At 52.5% G+C, this 10461-nt stretch overlaps 1 pseudogene; it reads right to left on the bottom strand.

Annotated features, from left to right (window-relative positions):
• Positions 1–10169, bottom strand: part of LOC116067891 — a 73161-nt pseudogene extending 62992 nt beyond the window's left edge.
• Positions 10170–10461: the final 292 nt, after the last annotated feature.

Below are 10461 nucleotides of genomic sequence, written 5' to 3'. Positions count from 1 at the left end.
CAGTGGGTGGAGGGGCATGCAGTGGATGGAGGGGCACGCAGTGGATGGAGGCCATGCAGTGGATGGAGAGGGATGCAGTGGATGGAGGGGCATGCAGTGGATGGAGGGGCATGCAGAGGATGGAGGGGCATGCAGTGGATGGATGCTCAGTGTGTTTCTGTCTGGTTGATCTCTCAATCCACCTAGTGGATAGACACATATGACGGTAAGAACAGCACACCTGCCTCATGGGAAGGAGCACAGGAAGCAGAGACACAGAAAAGTGCTGACAGGTGTGAGTGTGAGCATGGAATTCACCTAGGAGCAGCAGAGCCCATCTCAATGCTGGTGGGAGCATCATGCCTCTGCAGACTAGCTCGGAGCTGGATCAGAACTGGGGCCTACTTCTGCTTAGACTCCTCGAGTCAGGTGGCCTTGAGGAGGTCACTGGCTCTCCAAGATTCTGACTCCTCGCGAGCAGACTCAGCAAGGGACTGTGTTAATTCTTTTCTATTTGCTGTGAAGGAACACCATGGTGAAGGCAACTTATAAAATCAAGAGTGAATTGGGGCTCACAGTTTCAGAGGGCTAGAGTCCATGACAGTCATCGTGAGGAGTATGGCTCCAGGTGGGCAGGTGTGGCTCTGGAGCAGTAGCTGAGAGCTTGCATCTTGAGATATAACCATGAGGCAGGCAGGCAGGGAGGGAGGGAAGGAGGGAGGGAGGAAGAGAGGGAGGGAGAGAGAGAAGACAGGAGAGAGAGAAGAGAGGGGGAGAGAGAGGAGAGAGGATAAAGAGAGGAAAGAGGAGAGAGAAAGAGAGAAGTGAGAGGGGAGAGAGAGAAGAGAGAAAGAGAGGAGAGAGAGAGGAAGAGAGGAGAGAGAGAGAAAGAGAGGAGAGAGAGAGAGAGAGAGAGAGAGAGAGAGAGAGAGAGAGAGAGAGAAATTCTAAATGGCAGTTTCTTGAAACCTCGAAGCCCAGCCCAGTGACATACTTGCACCAAGACCTTCCCAAATAGTTCCAACAACTAGGGACCAAGTATTCAAATACATGAACCTATGGAGACAGTTCTAATTCAAACCACCACAGGGTTTGAAACCCAGGACAGGAGGTGCCTGTCCTGGGCAGCTGGTTTATAAGGGCTCCATACATGGGACCAGAAGCCCTGCCACCTCTTGGCTCTTACCCATGGTTCTTTGCTTCTATCCACTTTGAAGACATTCATAGCGAGGCCTGCAGGGTTCCAGCCTCGTGCTACAGCCCAGACACTTTGCCACTCTGGCTTCAAGGTGGGAGAGTCTTCAGGCCACCTTCAGGTTAGTGACTCTCTGCTGAGGAAGTCACAGGGATCATCCCTGTGCCTCTGCATGATATGCTGAAAGTTTCTAGGCCAGGCAGGTTTGGGCTTGCTGGCACCTCTGTCCCTTAGCCAACTTGTTTTCCACTTGATGCCTGTTGACTGACGGTGACACTCTGTAGGATTCTTTCTACGCTGTTAGTCAAAGGCGCATCCCCTGTGGGGCCAGCTTGAAGAAAAGCCTCTGAGAGGAAGCCCCCTCTGTGACAACCTTGTCATTCCCACATTAGTCACCACACGAAGTCCTCCCAGGAATGTAGTCTCAAGATCAAAGTGGACCTCCCTGCCCAGGTGAAGGCATGCAGAAGAGAACTTCCCTTTAAAAATCAGGGGCTAGCAAGGAGCTTGGCTACTGGGGAGCTTCCACAGAGGGTGACTCAGGGAACCATGTTTCCTCCCATCAGGTCCTGCTTTCTCAAGAACCAACTTCTGGTTGTAGGTGCTTGGGGTTGAGGGCACCTTTGTGGCCTGGGCTGCAATCCCACCCATGGCTTGCTTTTGTAAATACAGTTTTATCAAAGCCCAGTCATGGCCATTGTTCCCTTTGTGCTAGTGTGGCAGGGTGGTGAGTTCAAGTCCAGAGGCAGTCTCCTCCTTCCAGGGGCCCTACCCACCTCTTCTACCCATGCTGCCCCAGATTCTCCCCTAGGTACAGGTTCCTTCAGCCAGCTTATGGTGCTATCTGGTTCAGGGTACAGAGAACAGTTTTCCTCCATGGGGCTGCACCATGGCTCAGCTGGGTTGGCACCAGCAAAACTTCAGCCTGTAGGATAATAGACCCCTCTGTCCTTTGAGTTTTACAGTCTTTGCTTTGAAATCTCAGCCTTAAGTCCACCTTGGGTTCATTTCTGTCTCTGGTGTGGGGTGATGATCGGTCTAGTCGCTTTGTCTGTGGAGATCTTCTCCCCCGCAGATGGCCTTGCTAGCTTGTCAAAACCAAACGACCATGAAAGGCGGGTTTATTTCTGGACTTGGTGCGTTACATCATCCGTTTTCCCTGATGTCAGCACTTTGTCCCTTTCTGGGACCTCCTCTGCTTGTCAATAATGATGAGATAGGGGAAACTGAGGCACAGAGCTGCTAAGGAGCATGCCCAGGACAGACCAGAGGCTAGGCTCTTTTACCTGTTGGCTGCAATGATACAGGTTGGTATTTGAATCCCCTGGACCCAACCCCACACCCCTTGGTGCCGACCAGCAGTCGGCCAGCTGGCTCTCCCCGCCTTGACCCCGGAAACCTGGACAAGGGAGCTCCCAGTGCATGGCCAATGCACAGTGCTGTCTCAAGGGCAGATTTAGGTCAGAAGAGAAAGCCATCAACCTTGCTCACTCCAAAGGAGCCCGGACCAGCTCGACTAAAATCCATTTAAGAAAATTAACCCCTTTGCTCAGCAAGCCTGCATCTGGTGGGTGGCGGCCGTGATGTGCACACAAGGGGCAGGAGACAGTAATGGAGTCCATATGCTTGCCCTGGACGCCTTTGTGCTGGGTGGGCTTATCAAGCCCTGTGACAACAAAGGGGGCAGTTCAAAGAGCCAGCCAGCTCTTCCAGCCCCAGCATAGTGTGCTCTCTCGCCTACCCCAGCTGCTGCTGGCTTCCTTTTTCTCCCCCACCCCCTTCCTTTGACAGTGAAGCTGGGCCTCTGGTGGGAAAAGCCAGGGGAAAGACTGAGCGATGGCCCTGATTAGGAGTGAGGGTACTTGGCTGCTCCATTCTTTTTTTTCTTTTTTTTTTTTTTTTGATTTTTTTGAGACAGGGTTTCTCTTTGTAGCCCTGGCTGTTCTGGAACTCACTCTGTAGACCAGGCTGGCCTCGAACTCAGAAATCCACTTGCCTCTGCCTCCCAAGTGCTGGGATTAAAGGCGTGTGCCACCACTGCCTGGCCATTCTTTAGTATTTTGGTATTGCAAGGACCAGCATGGTACTTGCCAGAGTAGGCTCCTTTTGCACAGCCATGTCCACCAGAGGCACCTCCCTCATACACCCAGGCTGATCCTGAGGGTCCCATCCGGAGTGCGTCTAGGGTAGACAAGCATGCAGGGCCCTGCCTGGTAGACACTGTCATCTCTCCTTTTGGCTTTAACGATATTGAGTTTTCCGGTGGAATGCCCAGAGAGGCATTAAGCTGTTTTGTGTAGATGGCTGGCAGGAGAACATAGCTGTGCAGCCTGACTTTTCCCAGTACCGGAAAATTCAAATGGCCGCCACCTCCCTGCTTCACACATAGAGAAGCTGTGGTGATGGTTTCCACCCCTGGCAGTGATTTGAGTCATGGTTTCTTCTATCTGAGTAGATATCTTTGATCCAGTATTTAACCAGAAACTAATCTGGGCTTACTTAACATACTCAATGATAATAACAGTTCCTATTGATGGTAGGTTCTGAAAATGTGTTGGACTCCCCCCCCACCCCCCATCCCCCAGAAGCCTTCCTGGAGGATGCCAGCCTGAGTTCGCTAGGCTCCTTCTTGTTTGATGCCTGGCAGGTATCGTGTCCTGTGTGTTCCTCCATGACATTCTGTGGCTGGCAGGGGGAAGTCACGGAGAGACTATGATTGAGGTAAACTGCATAGCAGGTGTTCATGAGGCCTGCCTCTGGGAACAGGCTCACAGGGGCTTCCGTATTCCACTTGCTGATTATGGCGCAGGGCTGTCACTTGCTCCTCCACAGTCCTTCTGACTGCTCAGATCATCCTGAGTTGTTACCCGTGCAGCAGTCCCTGGAGCAGGAGAGACCATGGTCACTGATGTCACTGTGGTCCATTCAGGCTCCAGCACAATAGGGTTACCAAGGATGGTTGCTCAGAAGAGAGGCCAAGAATGCTGACCCATCAGCTGACCTCCTGGGTCAGCACCGGCACCTGACTATAAGAGGCCCCACAGGCTTGGGACACTGCCTGGGACAAGAGGCCAAACAGCTCTCCCCAGAAGTGAGACTAAGCCAGTGTCAACACTCCATGTCCGTGTGGGGTAACCCGAGTGAGCTGAGTCGTGGCAGGTGTGACTGACTTCTGCATTTCCCCTGTTTGCCTGCTTTGCTAATTGTCTTCTTCATGACCCATGCTTTCAAGCCTGTCAAAAAGACCCTTGGAAACCCAGCATTTTCAAAGACAGCTTCTGCTAGGTGCCAAGTTTGAGGCTAGCCTGAGCTATAAGAGCCTCCGTCTCGATACAACAAAAATAAACAAGCAGAGAGAGGCCCACGGTCCAGCTAAGTGTGGCGGTTAATCTTGTCTGTCAGCTTGAGTGGATCTGGAAGTGACTAAACGGACACATCTCTGGGCAGATCTGTGAGCATTTCCTAGAAGAATTACCCTGGGGGGCAGACAGGGAGAGCGGGACCTCTCTCTCTCTCTCTCTCTCTCTCTCTCTCTCTCTCTCTCTCTCTCTCTGTGTGTGTGTGTGTGTGTGTGTGTGTGTAATAGCTCCCCTAGGGCTATGTGGTGTGCTGCGTGCAGAAACAGCAAAGACAGTCTGGTCCCAGGAAGCCCTGCTATAGCCAGGGCAACCGATTGGTTTAGGGACCGAGGCTTTGGTTCTGCCTACCTTGGCATGAAGCTTCTGTAGTGCTTTCCCTGGGTCTTGCTACCTCCCCCTCCCTGTCCCGGGCTCTGGAAGAGCTGAGAGGGATTTGTTATTGCTCTGCCCAATTAGTCTCTGATTAAAGGTTTAAATGGCTTAAAAAGACAGAGCGAGGGCTGAGCAGGAGGAAGAGGAGAGAGCGGCTGTGTTTATGGGGTAATAAAAGAACGGCTGAGCTTCCAGGCTCTGCTGAGTGTCTCACAGAAGCAGGCCCTCTTGCCAGCTAATTCGGGGTGTAATAAATACTAATCTCTCTAAAGCGGCCCCTGGAAGCCTTCAGAAAGTCCTATCTTCTGTAATCAGAGCTCCATTAAACAAGTTCCTTGTGCACCCGCCCAGCCTGACGCGGCGGCAGGGGTGACCTCGGCTGGCCTCAGCCTTCCCTTCCTCCTCAGCTCCTGTGGCTGCCCTGCCTCTACCCTCCCTCTGGGACGACTCTAGGAGGCCACTGGCTGCACATGGGCCTCTGTCTCCTTCATAGGCCCCTGCCAGCAGCGGGCCAGGGTGTTGCTCTCTGGGTGCTGAGCTCTTGTGCCTCATTTCACCCCATTTCACAGCCACAGCAACTGAGGCACAAGGTGCTTACCCTGTCCAGGGGCCTCCGGTGGCTATGCCCCAGCTGTAAGGGTTACAGCTGCTGCAAGGCCTCCCTGGCCTCCTTGGTTGTCGAATCACCCTGTGCCTCAGTTTCCCTACAGGCCCTGCCCCTCGGCAACAGGAAGGGCCAGGACCTCATGATAGGTACTAAGCTTGGTGACCTGTCTGTCATCTACACACGCCACTATAGGACTCCTGCTCCCTCCGCTGCCCCGGGCTGGTGCTATGGTCCGATCAGATCACACAACCCTCAGGGCTAAAAATAGCACAGAGCACTTGGGGTTTCCCCATGACCTCTGCAGTTGGGTCAAGTGTTCATGGCCTTCCTAAGCTAATTATTGCGGGCCCCTGACCCCTCACATCTGCATCTAGGCTGGCGGGGTGAGCAGGGTTCTGCTCCCTAAACAGTGGGCAGATAAAGGTTGGGGCTGCAAACCTGTCCCTGCTCTGCTTGCTGGGGACAAATCCTTTCAGGCCTTCTCCCTAGGGGTTGCACAGGGGTTAGGCAGCTACTGCCTCTGTGGGTGGGAGGAATTCTATGAGAGAAGTCATAGCCGAGGATATAGCCCAAGGATGGCAGAGGCCCCAGGCCTCTGGGAGCCCCTGTTCCTTCCACCAGGCTCCAGACAGGGCATTTAGTTACTTTCCGGATCCACCCAGGTTGACAGGCCATGTTAACTGCCACACTTAGCGGGACTGTGGGCCTTTTTCTGTTTGTTAGTTTTTGTTGTTTTGAGGCAGAGGCTCTTATAGCTCAGGCTAGCTTCAAAGTCAGTACACAGCAGAAGCTGGCTTTGAACTTCTTATCCTGACACGTCCTAAGACTTCTGTGTTGTCACTGGGACGAGGAGACACCTGGGAGACTGACAGCACACAGGAGAGCTGGCCCTGACCATCTCTGCATGTGGCATGCTTGGGGCATGGTTCTGTTTTGTGGTAAGCACTGTAGACCCCTGATATAGGGCTCTCTTCTCTGCCCACAGCTCTCTCTCTCTCTTTCTCTCTCTGTGTGTGTGTGTGTGTGAGTGTGTGTGCGTGTGTATGTGATCCTTCAAAGTGTATATGTGGCAGTCCTTGGCTTGTGGGCCATGGCTCCAGAGCTCCAGTCTCTGCCATGCCCCCACATAACCCCTCCTGGGAAATACATGTCTCTGTTCTCTCAGGAAACCTTCCTGTATTGACACCAGCCATTGCCTCTGGGCCTTTAGACCACTGTAAGTTCATTTAAAGTCACTTTTGCTGCAGAGACCTTGCCTCCAAGCAAGACCTTGTCTTGAAGCTCAAGGGACTCTGTTCAGGGTTTCCCCTGAGTCAACTCTCTGGTTTCATTGTGGTCATCGCCGTCATTGTCACCATCACCATAAGCATTATCTGTACATCACCAGCATCACCATCTCCACCATCACCACCACCTCCACCATCACCATTACTATCACCATCATTATCATGACATACACATCAGATTTCTGTGAAGATCTGCATGTCCTTGGCCCTGGGACCTTCAGAAAATTAGATTTTTCTGTTCCCCACTTTCATCTGTGAAATGGGGGTGGCATCATGCCCGCCTCACAGGGTGCTGCAAAAACTAAATCAGTTAATACCCATAATGCTTGGAGAAGAGAACTGGAAGGCACAGGAATGCCTACTCATTGTTAGGTATTGTGGTCCTCATTGGGAACTTAAAAAAAGCACTGACAATGTCTGTTGCCATCCACTGACATCGGCTCTCTTGTCCACGTACTGGACGCTTGTTTAAAGCTCACAGCACTTCTGCACATGTCTGAAGGTCTCTTCCCACTGAGGACATGCATACCTAGCACCTCAAGTTCTGGTCAGCAGGCCTCTCCTTTATCCTCACGAGTCAAAATAAACTCTCTTTCCTTAAAAGCAAGTCACAATGAATCCCATGATTTGACACAATTGCACAATCTACATTAATGACATTAAACCACAGAACAGGGAGGAGTCCGGTACCTCACCAGGTCCTCACCCATTACCCATCTGCTTCAAACTTGGCCATGACGAGTCTCCAGGGGTCCAAAGAGCAGTTCCAAGGCCTGTGCACAGACCGAGCTGAGTCTCCAAGAGGGGCTGTTTGGGAAGAGGTGTCCCCTCCCTCTGGGACCTTCCCTACCTGTAAGACGGATGAGGATGAGCATGCAGTGTGTTAGTCACCAGACTCAGTGTGTTGTAGTTCCCAGGACCCGTGGCACAGAAACACCCGACTGAGCTGAGTGAGGGCCTTCAGCCACGCTGAACCAGCCCGGCTGGGGAGTGTGTGGCCAGCAAAGGCCATCTGAGAGAGAGTGGGGCACAGGCTCTGGCCCCAAATCTGGCAGGAAGAGGGAGGGGGAAAGGAGGGAAGCTCCCAGGGGACTCAGGTTTAAAAGTTGGAGAAAATGAAGCTGAGGCCAGCCTGGGCTTTGATGATCAGACATCACCTATTCCTCCAGGGGACGGAGCCAATGGCCTTGTCTCTTAATCCCTCAGCACAGCACCTGGTCAGTTAGGAGCAGAGAGGAAACCAAGTTTGTGGAAACCAGACCTTGCCATGAGTGAGTGAGTCTTGCACAGTGCTTCCATGCTTCCCAAATAAGAATGGTCCCTTCCAGAGCCTGGTGTCTTTAATGACAAAGGCAGTTCCCTCTCTCTGCGCCACTGAGTTCCAACTGGGAACCCAGGGGACCCAGCTACAGCCAGAGGAGCAGAGGCTCTGCAGCCTCCACAGAGCCCTGTGCTCAGCCCTGTTGCTCAGCCCCATTGTAAGAGCTTGTCTGCTTTTATTTATTTTTAGTTTTAAATATTTATATGTGTGTTGGCATTTTACGTTCATGTATGTCTGTATGAGGGCACCAGATCCCCTGGGACCAGAGGCACAGGTGGTTGAGAGCCACCAGATGGTTGCTGGGAATTGAACAGGGGTCCTCTGGGAGAGCAGCCAGTGCTCTTAACCACTGAGCCATCTCACCAGCCCCTTGAAATGTCTGTTTTTAAATGAGGAAACATTTACAACTGGGATCTAAGCCACAGGGAATATCCTAAGGACTAAGAGCTATGACCTAGACTTGTAATTCCAGTGCCATTGGGGCTGAGACTGGAGGATTGATGCAGCTTTGAGGTCAGCTTGGGTTTCATAGAGAGTTTCAGCTAGCCTGGGCTATGGTGAGACCCTATCGCCAAACAAAAACAATAAGAAGAGAGAACAAATCCCAAAACAGAACATCAAAAAGGTATTTACATGTGCAACAGTTTCTACCCAGAATGGCCTCATGCTGCCACTGGGGGTGGGGTGGGGAGGTGGATGACTTTGTCCCTGTGTCCCCTGTCCCCAGGCTGCCCTTCAGCCTCTCTGAGCAGTAAACATACCCCAGAGTGATGGGCTAGAGTCTCCTATTCCCAGACAGAAGGGTAGGGCAACTTGGAAGAGGTTTTGTGGTGTGAGTGCCATCTATGAGCCCAGTCCTGTCCCAAAGGCCCACACTGGGGCCACAAATATGATTTGTCCTAGAACAGCCCAGTGAAAGACGGCTGAGACAGGGGTACCAAAGACCAACTTGAACCTATTTTCAAAAAAAAAAAAAAAAATCACTCTAAATGGGCAGTTTTAGCCCTTGTCGAGAAGGGCCTGGATGCAGCCCCCTGTCAAGGCAAGGGATAGGGCTGGGAGATTCTGCTGCCTTCCCTCCCCCACCTAGCGGACCCACACGTCTATAAACACGTCAGGCCAGTTGTAAAAGAGATAGATTTCACTCCCCGCAATGTCCCCACCGGTCTGCCGCCAGATAATTCACAACCTGCTTTTATGACCGAGTTCCCTGAGTGCATGTGGGTCTACGAGGCCACAGATGGCAGTCAGCTCAAGCCAAATGTTGACCAGACCCTGGCTCTTCCCTTGCCGTCCTTCTGATCTGAGAAGGTTACTTTCTATCTCTCTGCCTTGATTTCTCCACCAGCAAAAGGAGGGTGGAGATAAAAGACAATAATGGCTGGTGACATTGGGAGCCAAGCGAGCCCCAGACATGGCTGAACATGGTCCCTGATATATTGGACAAAAAGCATGGGAACATTGGAGAGTTCGTACATGGTGGCCCAATAAAGGGTGCTGATTGACATCATAGGTAGAGATGAGGCCCTTGGGGTGAGCCTTTTAGATTTGAACTGGTAATAGAAAGAGATAGCTCATTAAATTTGCATTACTTCCTAAGAGAGGACGATAATATCCTGCTTTTCAGAAGGCCATATGCAGGAGACAGGGTAAAACTCGTTAATAAATGTAGGGATGCAGTCAAATGTGGGCCCCTGTGAGGCCACAGGCCTCTCTCTACCTTCACTTCAGTCCCCACCTCAGCCTCCACCTTAGCCTCCACCTCAGCCCTCACCTGAGCTCCCACCTCAGCCCTCACCTGAGCTCCCACATTAGCCTCCACCTTAGCCCTCATCTCAGCCTCCACCTTAGCCTCCACCTCAGCCTTCACCTCAGCTCCCACATCAGCCCTCACCTGAGCCCCTACATCAGCCTCCACCTTAGCCCTCATCTCAGCCCTCACCTCAGCCCCCACATCAGCCCTCACCTCAGCCCCCACATCATCCTCCACCTCAGCCCTCACCTCAGCCTCCACCTCAGCTCCCACATTAGCCCTCACCTGAGCCCCCATATCAGCCTCCACCTCAGCCCTCACCTCAGCCTCCACCTCAGCTTCCACATCAGCCTCTACCTCAGCCCTCACCTCAGCCTTCACCTTAGCCCCCTCCTCAGCCTCCACCCCAGCCTCACCTAAAATTCCCCCTCAGCCTCCACCCCAGCCCTCACCTTAGCCCCCATATCAGCTTCACCTCAGTTTCTACCTCAGCCCCCACACCAGCCTCTACCACAGCCTCACCTCAAATTCCGCCTCAACCTCCACCCCAACTCCCACCTCAGTTCCTACCTCAGCCCTCACCTTAGCC

The sequence above is a fragment of the Mastomys coucha genome, unplaced genomic scaffold (assembly GCF_008632895.1).
Source record: "Mastomys coucha isolate ucsf_1 unplaced genomic scaffold, UCSF_Mcou_1 pScaffold22, whole genome shotgun sequence".
NCBI lineage: Eukaryota > Metazoa > Chordata > Mammalia > Rodentia > Muridae > Mastomys > Mastomys coucha.
Note: the sequence above shows the minus strand (reverse complement) of the source record. Positions and strands in the feature narration are given on the sequence as shown.